The sequence below is a fragment of the Chiloscyllium plagiosum genome, unplaced genomic scaffold, assembly GCF_037043375.1.
Source record: "Chiloscyllium plagiosum isolate Xiang-an unplaced genomic scaffold, Cpla_swu_hap1 HiC_scaffold_17, whole genome shotgun sequence".
Classification (NCBI taxonomy): domain Eukaryota; kingdom Metazoa; phylum Chordata; class Chondrichthyes; order Orectolobiformes; family Hemiscylliidae; genus Chiloscyllium; species Chiloscyllium plagiosum.
In genome coordinates, this window is record NW_028270155.1 from 80244202 (window position 1) to 80257884 (window position 13683).

At 46.8% G+C, this 13683-nt stretch overlaps 1 protein-coding gene across 2 annotated transcripts in view; it reads left to right on the forward strand.

Annotated features, from left to right (window-relative positions):
• Nucleotides 1-13683, forward strand: part of ccdc102a (coiled-coil domain containing 102A) — a 287030-nt gene that overhangs the window by 67576 nt on the left and 205771 nt on the right. The window lies entirely within an intron of this gene.

Genomic DNA, 13683 nt, shown 5'->3' on the forward strand with positions numbered 1-13683 from the left:
TTGCGGCGGCAGTTTGCTATGAAGAGGTCGAGGGCAGGTAGGAGGCCAGCACGGGGTGTCCAGGTGGACGGGGTGTGTTGGAGGTGGGAGAAGGGGTCGTCAGAGGGTGGGCGAGAGTCTTGATTGAAGAAGAAGGCACGGAGGCGAAGGCGGCGGAAGAATTGTTCGGTGTCACTCCGTGTATTGAATTCATTGACCCGAGAACGTGTGGGAACGAAGGTGAGACCTCTGCTGAGGACTGATCTTTCATCCTCAGAGAGGGGCAAGTCTGGAGGGATGGTGAACACACGGCAGGGCGGGGAGCTAGGACCTGGAGCTGGATGTGGGGGCGGGGTTAGGCCTGGGGCGGGGACAGAGGTCGGCGTGGGGGCGGAGTTGGACATGGTGATGGACACCGGCGGGGGGGCGGGGTTAGGCGCGATGACGGAACTCGGCCGGGGGGCGGAGTTAGGCGTGGTGACGGATCGTAGCGGGAGGGCGGGGTTAGGCGTGGTGACGGAACGCGGCGGGGGGGCGGAGATAGGCGCGGTGACGGATCGTAGCGGGAGGGCGGGGTTAGGCGTGGTGACGGAACGCGGCGGGGGGGCGGGGTTAGGCGTGGTGACGGAACGTAGCGGGGGGGCGGGGTTAGGCGTGGTGACGGAACGTAGCGGGGGGGCGGGGTTAGGCGTGGTGACGGAACGTAGCGGGGGGGCGGGGTTAGGCGCGGTGACGGATCGTAGCGGGAGGGCGGGGTTAGGCGCGGTGACGGAACGCGGCGGGGGGGCGGGGTTAGGCGTGGTGACGGAACGCGGCGGGGGGGCGAGGTTAGGCGTGGTGACAGAACGCGGCGGGGGGGCGGGGTTAGGCGTGGTGACAGAACGCGGCGGGGGGGCGGGGTTAGGCGTGGTGACGGAACGCGGCGGGGGGGCGGAGACACATGCGGCGATGTGGTCCAAATGTAGGTTGCTGACGTCACTGGGGGCGGAAGTAGCTGCGGCGACCACGGAGACAGAGTTCTTCCCCATAGCCGCGGAGGTCGCCAATCTGTTGGCGATTGTCTTCATGACGATCGCAGAGCAGGTTGTCTGTGCGGCGATCCCGGAGGCGGTTGTTTGGGCCGCGATCATGTTTCTTACCCTCCCTAGCATGTGACCCTGAAAGTAATCTGGAGGTTATCATCAATGAGATCCTGGTTTTTAACCTCGCTCGCAATAATCACTGCAGGTCCTCATCCCTATTTGTATGTATGTAATTTGTGCAAACGTGCATAAGGACTTCTGGCTGCTCCCTCTCCCCCTGGAATGCCCTGGAGCTCCTCCAAGACATCCCTGCACCTAGGGGGCAACGCACCATCCTGGATTCCTGTTTGCGGCCACAGAATCTCTTTTCTGTCTCCCTCATTATTGAGTCTCCTATCACTAAGGTCCTGTTTACCTTTACCCTTTCCTGCTGTGTCCCAGAGCCAGTTGTAGTGCCAACAACCTGTCTACTGCTGCTTTCCTCTGAGCGGTTAACACCCCCCCCCCCCAAAAAAAACTTAGTCATGGAGAGTTTCCTGACACAATATGTAGACAGGCCAACAAGAGGTGAGGCCATACTGGATTTGGTTCTGGGTAACGAACCAGGCCAGGTGTTAGAATTAGAGGTAGGTGAGCACTTTGGGGATAGTGACCATAATTCGGTGATTTTTACACTCGTGATGGAGAGGGATAAGTGTGTACTACAGGGCAAGAATTATAGCTGGGGTAAGGGAAATTATGATGCGGTGAGGCATGACTTAGGATGTGTGGCTTGGAAAAGTAGACTCCAAGGCAAGAGTGTAAATGATATGTGGAACTTGTTCAAGGGGCAACTATTGAGTGTCCTTGATAATTATGTACCTGTCAGGCAGGAAGGAAAGGGTCGTGCGAGGGAGCCGTGGTTTAATAAGGAATTGGAATCCCTTGTTAAATGGAAGAGGGCGGCCTATCTCAAGATGAGACGTGAAGGTTCAATTGGGGCGATTGAGAGTTATAGGGTAGCCAGGAAGGACCTGAAGAGAGAGCTAAAAGCAGCAAGGAGGGGACATGAAAGGTCCTTAGTAGATAGGATTAGGGAAAACCCTAAGGCTTTCTATAGGTATGTTAGGAATAAAAGAATGACTAGGGTAGGAATAGGTCCAGTCAAGGATAGTAGGGGGAAGTTGCGTGTGGAGGCGGAAGAGATTGGGGAGACACTGAATGAATACTTTTCTTCAGTATTCACTCAGGAACAGGGCATTGTTGTCGATGAGAATACTGAGGCACAAATAAGTAGAATGGATGGCTTTGAGGTATGTAGAGAAGAGGTGTTGGAAATCCTGGAAAAGGTGAAAATAGATAAGTCCCCTGGGCCTGATGGCATTTATCCTAGGATTCTCTGGGAAGCAAGGGAGGAGATTGCAGAGCCATTGGCCTTGATTTTTATGTCCTCTTTGTCTACAGGAGTAGTCCCAGAAGACTGGAGGATAGCAAATGTGGTTCCCTTGTTCAAAAAGGGGAGTAGGGATAGCCCTAGTAACTATAGGCCGGTGAGTCTCACTTCTGTTGTGGGCAAAGTCTTAGAGAGAATTGTAAGGGATAGGATTTATGCACATCTAGATAGGAATAATGTGATCAAGGATAGTCAGCATGGTTTTGTGAAGGGCAAGTCGTGCCTCACAAACCTTATTGAATTCTTTGAAAAGGTGACGAAGGAGGTTGATGAGGGGAAAGCGGTAGATGTGGTATATAAGGCGTTTGATAAGGTTCCCCATGGTAGGCTACTGCAGAAAATACGGAGATATGGCATTGAGGGTGAGTTGGAGGTTTGGATTAGGAATTGGCTGGATGGAAGAAGACAGAGGGTAGTAGTTGATGGCAAAGTTTCTTCATGGAGTGCCGTCACTAGCGGTGTTCCGCAAGGATCTGTTTTGGGACCGTTGCTGTTTGTCATTTTTATAAATGACCTGGAAGAGGGGTTAGAAGGTTGGGTGAGCAAGTTTGCGGATGATACGAAAGTCGGAGGAGTTGTTGACAGTGAGGAAGGATGTGGCAGGTTACAGCAGGATATAGAGAAGCTGCAGAGCTGGGCAGAAAGGTGGCAGATGGAATTCAATGTAGCTAAGTGCGAGGTGATTCACTTTGGGAAGAATAACAAAAAGATGGGGTACTGGGCTAATGGTCGGATACTTGGTAGTGTGGATGAGCAGAGGGATCTTGGTGTCCATGTACACAGATCTCTGAAAGTTGCCACCCAGGTAAATAGTGCGGTGAGGAAGGCATATGGCGTACTGGCTTTTATTGGTAGAGGAATTGAGTTCCGGAGTCCTGAGGTCATGATGCAGTTGTATAAGACTCTGGTACGGCCGCATCTGGAATATTGTGTGCAGTTTTGGTCGCCATACTATAGGAAGGATGTGGAGGCATTGGAACGGGTGCAGAGGAGGTTTACCAGGATGTTGCCTGGTATGGAAGGAAAATCGTATGAGGAAAGACTGAGGCACTTGGGGCTGTTTTCACTAGAGAAAAGAAGGTTTAGGGGTGACTTGATTGAGGTGTACAAGATGATTAGGGGGTTAGATAGGGTCGACAGTATGAACCTTTTCCCGCGTATTGAGTCGGGTATTACAAGGGGGCATAGCTTTAAATTAAGGGGGGGTAGATATAGGACTGATGTTAGGGGTAGGTTCTTCACTCAGCGAGTCGTTAGTTCATGGAATGCCCTGCCAGTAACAGTGGTGGACTCTCCCTCTTTATGGGCATTTAAGAGGGCATTGGATAGGTATATGGAGGATAGTGGGTTAGTGTAGTTTAGGTGGGCTTGGATCGGCGCAACATCGAGGGCCCAAGGGCCTGTACTGCGCTGTATTCTTCTATGTTCTATGTTCTATGTATAGTGTGGAAACAGACCTTTGGTCCAACTCGTCCATGCCGACCAGCTATCCCAATCTAGTCCCGCTTGCCAGCACCCGGCCCATATCCCTCCAAACCCTTCCTATTCATATACCCATCCAGATGCCTTTTAAATGTTGTAATTTACCAGCCTCCACCACTTCCTCTGGCAGCTCATTCCACACACGTACCACCCTCTGGGTGAAAAAGTTGCCCCTTAGGTCTCTTTTATATCTTTCCCCTCTCACCCTAAACGTATGCACTCTATTTCTGGACTCCCCAACCCCAGGGAAAGACAGTCTATTTACCCTATCCATGCCCCTCAATTTTGTAAACCTCTATAAGGTCACCCCTCAACCTCCGAAGCTCCAGGGAAATCAACCCCAGCCTATTCAACCTCTTCCTATAGCTCAAATCCTCCAACCCTGGCAACATCCTTGTAAATCTTTTCTGAACCCTTTCAAGTTTCACAACATCTTTCCGATAGGAAGGAGACCAGAATTGCACACAATATTCCAATAGTGGCTTAACCAATGTCCTGTACAGCTGCAACATGACCTCCCAACTCCTGTACTCAATACTCTGATCAATAAAGGAAAGCATACCAAACACCGCCTTCGCTATCCTATCTACCTGCGAATCCACTTTCAAGGAGCTATGAACCTGCACTCCAAGGTATTTTTGTTCAGCAACACTCTCTAGGACTTTACCATTAAGTGTGTAAGTCCTGCTAAGATTTGCTTTCCCAAATGCAGCACCTCGCATTTATCTGAATTAAACTCCATCTGCCACTTCTCTGCCCATTGGCCCATCTGTTCCAGATCCTGTTGTAATCTGAGGTAACTTTCTTCGCTGTCCACTACACCTCCTATTTTGGTGTCATCTGCAAACTTACTAACTGTACCTCATATGCTCTCATCCAAATCATTTATGTAAATGACAAAACGTAGAGGACCCAGCGCCGATCCTTGTGGCACTCCACTGGTCACAGGCCTCCAGTCTGAAAAGCAACCCTCCACCACCACCCTCTGTCTTCTCCCTTTTGAGCCAGTGCTGTAACCAAATGGCTAGTTCTTCCTTTATTCCGTGAGACCTAACCTTGCCAACCTGTCTCCCATGGGGAAACTTGTCGAACGCCTTAGTGAAGTCCATATAGATCTCATCTTGTTTACAAGGGGAATGGCCAGAGGGATTCCTATACTCTCTGCCTGCTTCCTTTCTTTCCTGGTAGTCACCCAGGTATTCTCTGCCTGCACCTTAGTTGTGACCACCTCACTAAAACTCTTCCCTATTAAAAGGGACTTCTTTGCAAAACAATGCAGAGGAGAATCTATGGTTATCTGGGTTGGAACTGTTTATCGTAGGAAAGGTTTGGCAATTTGAGTCCATATGTTTAGAAGAATGAGAGATGGTCTTGCCAAAACTTATTAGGTTCTGAGAGAAGTTAAGGCAATGGATGCTACGAAGGTATTCCCCCTCAGAGGATAGAACTCGGGTTAACAACCTTAAAATAAGGGGTTTTCCGTTTAACACAGATGAGAAAGTTTTCTGAGAATCATAAGCCTATGGAATTTTATTCCCAAGAGTGTGGTGAAGCCAGGGTCATTCAATATTTTTACAGTGGGAGAAAGTAGATTCTTGCCTGGAGGCTGAGCCCCAGAAATGGAGTTGGAAGTCGCAATCTGAGCTGTAATTATATTGAATGGTTGAACAAGCTTAGGGGTGGGGGGGGGGGGGGTTGCAGATTGGCCTATTACTCCTAATTTGTGTGTTTTAACATTTGGATTTTAATGTACATGAAAGCTGCTTGTTCTATGTCCCAGTAACACTGAACATGGTTTCTAATGACTGTCCTGATGAAGGGTTTTTGCCCAAAGCGTCGATTTTCCTATTCCTCGGATGCTGCCTTACCTGCTGTACCTTTCCAACACCACTCTAGTCTAGACTCTGATTTCCAGCATCTCACTTTTGCCATGGTTTGTAATGAGCTCATGTGCAGGTTCACACTCTGGTAACAAATATTGAAATGGTGAGTCCACTACTGTTGCAGGCAGGGCATTCCATGTCCTTTACTCTGAGTAAAGAACCTACCTCTGACATCAGTCCTTCATCATCACCTCTCAGTTTAAAGCTGTGTCCCCTTGTGCTAGCCATCACATCAGAGGAAAAAGGCTCTCGCTGTCTATCCTATCTAATCCTGTGATGGTAATCTTGCCTCGATAGATTAATGGGTTACAATTACTTCTTGTCTGGATGCCACTGATGTTCTCATGCTGTCAGTTATATTCCATTGGAGCAGTAAAAATGCAACATGCCATATACAATCATCTGCATATCTGTCATAGTGTCCAGAAGCTGGTCAGACTGCTACTTCCATCCAGCTTTACTTACCAGTAGTTATCCTTTGCATTGAGATTTGTCTTGGGATATTTTCAAAGGAACGTTCTTCAGTTGACTTCATCAACTTTACTCAGATATTTTGAAGCTTTTCAACACACTCTGGATTAGAGGCCCTTTCACTGAGAGCTTGCTGCTTATCCATCCGGAGCAAGTTATGACTTTTTTGATTTCTCTTTTCCAGTTCCTCTATCTTCTCTTGCAGGCTAGACTTGATAGCTGGACCTCTCATTGGGTATATTCTCTCATTCTTGTGTACTTGACATGATATTCACCACATATTCGAGATCTTTGAAAATATCTTTCTAATTTGTCAATTCTTTAGGCAGTGACTCAAAGTTGTGTAAAATACAGTACCTCTCTTCTGGCACGTGAAGTGTTCTTCGTCCAAGCTTTTGACTGATTTCAGCTGAGCTTTGTGTCCGTGTATTAAGTAGCATCTGCTCTCTGGAACCGAAGATCCTTTTTCTTCCATCTCCTTTTTTTTTCATTGGGCTTTCAGTCAGCTCAGTTGTCTTGGACTGAGTGTTATTCCAGCACAGGGCCTCAACTTCACCACCTGCATCATTTTCTAGTCACGGTCTTGAGCAACCTCCCACAGGTCTTCGCAGCCTGAGATCTTGCACGTAAGGGTCATTGTCTTCACATTCATTTGATGCCTTCCTTCTGCAGCCAATGTTGCAACAGAACAGATCTTTTACCTTGAAACTTGATGCCAAACTGCTCTAGTATATGAGTTAATGCTTCAGAATGGTGGGGCATGGGGTGGCACATGTTGAGTGGTTCACACTGCTGCCTCATAACGCCAGGGACCCAGGTTCGATTCCAGCCTCAGGCGACTGTGTGGGATTTGCACATTCTCCCTGTGTCTGCGTGGGTTTCCTCCAGGTGCTCTGGTGTCCTCCCACAGTCCAAAGATGTGCTGGTCAGGTGAATTGGTTTTGCTAAATTGCTCGTAGTATTAGGTTTATTAATCAGAGGTACATTTCGGGAAAGGAATGGGTCTGGGTGGCTTACTCTTCGAAGGGTCGGTTGGGCTAAAGGGTCTGTTTCCATACTGTTGGCAATCTAATCTAACCATTGCCTGACATCTCCGCATTTATCTTCAACTGTTCACTTTTTCTCTTTCCAGCAGCATGTAAAGTTGTGTGGCTTAATAGAACATAGAACAGTACAGCAAAATACTTTTGACCCTCTATGTTGTGCTGACCTTTTATCCTACTCGAAGATCAAACTAACCTACAGACCCTTCATTATGACTGATTAGATTAGATTACTTAGTGTGGAAACAGGCCCTTAGGCCCAACAAGTCCACACCGACCCGCCGAAGCGCAACTCATCATACCCCTACATGTACCCCTTTTTACCTAACACTACGGGCAATTTTAGCATGGCCAATTCACCTGACCTGCACATCTTTGGACTGTGGGAGGAAACCGGAGCACCCGGAGGAAACCCACGCAGACACTGGGAGAATGTGCAAATTCCACACAGTCAGTCACCTGAGTCGGGAATTGAACCCGGGTCTCTGGCGCTGTGAGGCACTGTGCCACCGTGCCGCCCATTATCCTATCTTCTATGTGCCTGTCCAAGAGTCGCTTGGATGTTCCTAATGTCTCTGACTTGACTACCGCTGCTGGCAGTGCAGTCCACTCACCCATCCCTCTCTGCGTAAAGAACCCACCTCTGACATCCCCCATAAACCTTCCTCCAATCACCTTAAAATTATGCCCCATTTCGTGATAGACATTTCCACCATGGGAAAAAGTTTCTGGCTATCCACTCTTTTATCTGTGCATCTCATCATCTTGTACACCTCTATCAAATCACTTCTCATCTGTTCCTCCACTCTGCCAAGAATCTTACCTTGAACTCTGTAATCTGCATTCAAATTTGTTTTTCCAAAGTGAATCACTTCGCACTTTTCCAAGTTGAACTCCATTTGTCACTTATCAGCACAATTTGGCATCCTGTCAATCCCTCCAACAGCCTTCCACGCTATCTACACCACCAACCTTCATATCATTGGCAGACTTCTTAACGCACCCTTCCATTTCCTCATCAAAATCATTTATAAAAATCAGAGCAGAGGTCCCAGAACCGATCCTTGTGGAACACCACTGGTCACTAAGCTCCAGGCTGAATACATTCCATTTGCCACCATCTTTTGTCTTCCATGAGCCAGCCAATTCTGTATCCAGACAGGCAGACTTCCCTCTATTCCATGCCTCCTTACTTTCTAAATGAGCCTACCATAGCGAACCTTATCAAATGCTTTGCTAAAATTCATGTACACCACATTCACTACTCTACCTTCATCGATGTGTTCAAAGAATTCAGTAAGGTTTGTGAGGCATGTCCTGCCCCCCTCGAAGCCATGCTGACTATCTCTAATCAAACTGTGGTTTTCCAAGTAGTCATGAATCCTGTCTCTCAGAATCATCTTCAATACTTTGCCCACCACAGACGTAAGACTGACTGGTCTGTAATTCTCAGGATTAACCCTATTCTCTTTCTTGAACAAGGAGTAGTACCCTCCAATCATCGGGTACTACTCCAGTGGACAGTGAGGATGCAACAATCATTGCCAAAGGAGCAACAATCGGATTTATTTATCCTTATGTCTTTGAAAATTTTCAGCATATCCTCTTTCTTACCATCAGCTTGTTCTGTTTTACATATAGGTTTACATAGTTCTCAGAATTGTCACGGTTCCTATGAATGAACATTGAAGCAAAGTATTAATTTAAGGACCTCTCCTACCATCTCTGACTCCAGGCGCAAATTCCCTCTACTGTCCCTGATCGACCATACCCTCACTCTGGCCATACTCTTATTCCTTATTAAAATTACCTACAGCCTTAGGGTTTTCCTTGATCCTACCTGCTGAAACTTTCTCCTGCCCCCTTCTAGCTCTTCTAATTCCATTCTTCAGTTCCTTCCTAGCTACCTGGTAACCCTCTAAAGGCCTGTCTGATCCTTGCCTTCGCAGCCTTTAGTGTCCAAAGATGTGCAGGTCAGGTGAATTGGCCACGCTAAATTGCCTGTAGTGTTAGGTAAGGGGTAAATGTAGGGGTATGGATGGGTTGCGCTTCGGCGGGTTGGTGTGGACTTGTTGGGCCGAAGGGCCTGTTTCCACACTGTAATGTAATCTAATCTAATCGAAACTTCCTTCTTCCTCTTGACTAGATGTTCCATATCCCTTGTCACCCAAGGTTCTTTCACCCTACCATCCCCTCCTTGCCTCAGTGGAACAAACTTATCCAGCACAATCAACACGTGCTTCCTAAACAGCCTCCAATTTCTGTTGTGCATTTCCCTGGTCCCAATTTAGGCGCCCCAGTTCCTGCCTAATAGCATTGTAATTCCCTTTACACCGGCACATTTGCTGAAGTAGGTAGCACTGCTGCCTTATAGTGCCAGGGACCCAGGTTCGATTGCAACCACAGACTGGAGTGTGAGTTTGCACATTGTCATGTGTCTGCATGGGTTTCCTTCCACAATCCAACGGTGTGCAGGTTAGGTGAATTTGCCATACTAAATTGTCTGTAGTGTTAAGGGATATGTAGGTTAGGTGCATTAGTCAGGGATAAATGTCGAATAATAGGGTAGGGGAATGGGTCTGCATGGATTACTCATTAGGGGTCAGTGCAGACTTATTGGGCCGAAGGGCCTGTTTCCCCGTTGTAGGGATTCTAAGGTTCTATTCTCAATACTATCCCATAACATCTGCTCCTAACCCTCTCCATGAGTATAGTAAAGGTCATGGAGTTGTGATCACTAACATCGAAATGCTCTCTCACTGAGAGATCTGACACCTGACCTGCCTCGTTGCCAAGCACCAAATCCATTATGGCCTGCCCTCTAGTCAGCCTATCTACATATTGCATCAGGAACCTGGACACACTTGACAAAAACTGCTCCATCCAAACGATTTGAACTAAGGAGGTTCCAATCAATATTTGGGAAGTTAAAGTCACCCATGACAATAACCTGTTACTTCTGCATCTTTTCAAAATCTGCCTCCCAATTTGCTCCTCTGTGTCTCTGTTGCTGTTGGGGGGGGGGTTGGGGGAGGAGTGTGGTCTGTAGAAAACTCCCAGTAAAGTGACTGCTAGTTTCCTGTTTGTGATTTCCACCCAAACGGAGTGTGTGAACAAACCCTCCTCGATGACCTCCCTTTCTGCAGCTGTGATGCTGTCCCTGATTAGCAATGCCACTCCTACATCTCTTTAAATTTAGGGTACTGGGTATGCTTGTTTTTGGGGGACACTGCAGTATTTACATCTAATAATGTTGATTTTGCTGCAAAACTTGTTGTAAATTGTCCTGAACACTTGGACTATCTTTAATTAGTTCTCTTCCCATCAATACACTTCAGATAATTGGCAATCTCAGTCCTTAGACAAGTAAGGCGGTCTTTTTCTTTCATTGGGATGTGGGCATCACTGGCAAGTTTATTGCTGTCCATCCCTAACTGTCCTTGAATGGCTTGCAGAGGCCAGTTAAGACAATAGACAATAGGTGCAGGAGTAGGCCATTCTGCCCTTTGAGCCTGCACCACCATTCAATATGATCATGGTTGATCATCCTCAATCAGTATCCTGTTCCTGCCTTATCTCCGTAACCCTTGATTCCACTATCCTTGAGAGGTCTATCCAACTTTTTCTTAAACGAATCCAGACACTGGGCCTCCACTGCCTTCTGGGGCAGAGCATTCCACACACCCACCACTCTCTGACCACATTGTTGTGGGTCTGAAGTCACATAGGCCAAAGTTGCTAGTCATGGCAGTTCACTCCCCTCAAGGGCATTGGCAGTATTTAATAATTAATGATAATTATCTTGGTCACCATTGTAAATGTTTAAATTGAACTTAAACTCCACTAGCTTTATTGGTGGAATTTGAACCCATGACCCCAGTGTATTAGCCCTTGTACTTCCAATATCTTGAGAATGAGCGGCACAGTGGCTCAGTGGTTAGCACTGCTGCCTCAGCGCCAGCGACCCAGGTTCAATTCCCGCCTTGGGCAACTGTCTGTGTGGAGTTTGCACATTCTCCCCATTTCTGCATGGGTTTCCTCTGGGTGCTCTGGTTTCCTCCCACAGTCCAAAAATGTGCAGGTTAGGTGAATTGGCCATGCTAAATTGTCTACGTGTTAGGTGGATTAGTCAGGGGTAAATATAGGGAGGGTGGGTTTCTCTTCGGAGGGTCAGTGTGGACTTGTTGGGCCGGAGGGCCTGTTTCCACACTGTAGGGAATTTTTAAAAAAAATGAGTTTCTCTTTTCTGAGCAGATGTGATCTCTCAGGATCTCTTCTTCCTAAGACAATCTGTTGAGGTCATTGTTCCATTATCCAAAATTTTTTGTGCATTTTTGTGCATTTCAAACTAAAAGGTTCAAAGTTGATTCATGGACAACAACATTTTGCAAAACTGGCTTTTCCGCTTCTGTGTAAGGGTCTAGGATTGAATACAACTTGTTTCACTCTCTCCCAGTACTGACAGCAGAGTGGTAATTTTATATATTTAGGTTTCTTGTTCAGTTTTGACAGAAAGAAAACAAGTCTGCCATGAGACGAGACATCAGGTCTTGACAGTGCAAATCTTTGTTCATCTGCTTGGGTTAGCACTGTCACCCGCAGGCAGCTGATTCCAGGGCAGTACACCCAAACTTGTGGGTGGAAATTTCCTTTAAGACCATAAGAAATAGGAGCAGGATGGAGACTGTTCACCTTGAGCCTGCTCTGCTATTTAATAGGATCTTGGATGATCTGATATTCCTCACGTCCACTTTCCTGCTTTTGTCTGTAACCCTTGATTCCACTACCGATTAATACCTATCTCAGCCTGAAATACACACACAGACACACAAGGATGTTGCCCCTCCAGCTCTTTGGAACTCCTTGCTATAAATATCCAACCCTCAGAGGGAATTCCTCATCATTCATTTCAGTCTTAAGTTGGTGCCATTTTATACTGAGACTATGTCCTGTGTTCCTAGACTCTCTCAAGATACTTCTCTGCTGCTCCATTCTTGGTCCCCAGAATCACATAACACAGAAGAGACCCTTTGGCCCATCAGGTCTGTACTGATCTATCTACACTAAATCCCATGATTCTCTCGCCTTTATCTGGCCAAGAGGAAACCTGTACTGAGGCTGTATACTCTCAGCTCTGCCAGATGTTTGAGTAGCTTGTTCCCATCTCCAGTCCCTGAACTACTAGTGGTTGGTGCAGCAGGGCAGCTTCTATCAACATCTGTTACCCAAGAGATGCCAGGAGCCCCACACTGAGCAGCATAAACTCTCAGCACCAAGGTTGGCAGCTCCAGGTTAGCGAATGAGTAGCTAAGTGTGAATGCTCACCTTTTAGATGGGTTGACCAGTTGCCCTCATGAGCTTGATGTGACTGCTGATAGCCGGTTCACCCAGATGCTACCCCTGACATTGTGTTCTACACGCCACCACCTGAACACCCTGAACTAGCCTGGTGAGGTTTTTTAATCAACCTGACAATTAATTCAACAGCTACTTAATTGGAGGGGCAGTAGTCCTCTGATGATAGACACCACCCTCCTGTTGACATCTTATTCTGGAGGCATTGCTAAACTCGTGGTACCGAGTTTCACATCATAGCAATATTCCTTCCCAGCCCTACAAGACCCAGCCTGGAGGTGTGCGCAAGCATTGATTGATTGAGCAGGAAAAAAATATCATGGATGGAATATAATGTGAGAAGATTTGAGGATAACCACTTTGATCAGAAGAACAGAAAAGCAGTGTATTACTGAAATTAAATATTTTCAGAATGCTGCAAAGGAGGATCTGGCTATCTTCATACATGAAGTATAAAGTAATGTACTGGTGAGACTGTACTTGAGAGAGTACTGTGCACAGTTTTGGTCTCTTTTGTATTAATTCACATGATGTGGGCAGAGAGACAAGCATTTACTGTCTGGACCTAATTAAGAGTCAACCACAACGCTGTGGATCTGGAGTCAAATGTAGGCCAGACCAGGTAAAGTTGGGGATTTCCTTCCCATAAAAATGCAAGGAATTCAGGTATTCCAAGTTGGAGGGCAGGAAAAAATTGTGGCTGTTAGAGATGCTCCTTTTTCTCTTGAGGTATTTTCAGTGTTGGAGTCAATCTTTGAATTCTTGGAATAGTAATTACTGTTTTATAAGCTGTTGCTTTGTTTTGGAACTTTGGGGGAAAACGATCAAAACAACAGCACTTTAAAAAGGAAGGGAGAGAGTGCAGATACTATGTGGGAGGTGGAAAAACCAGCCTGGAACGTTCACAACTGACAGCTTCTGCTGTTAGTTTCAAGTATGTCTGGTCTTTTTTTGGAAGAACTCCAGACAGTGAAATTCACAGCTGACCTCGGGGAGCAGTCTCAGGGCTTTTTTTA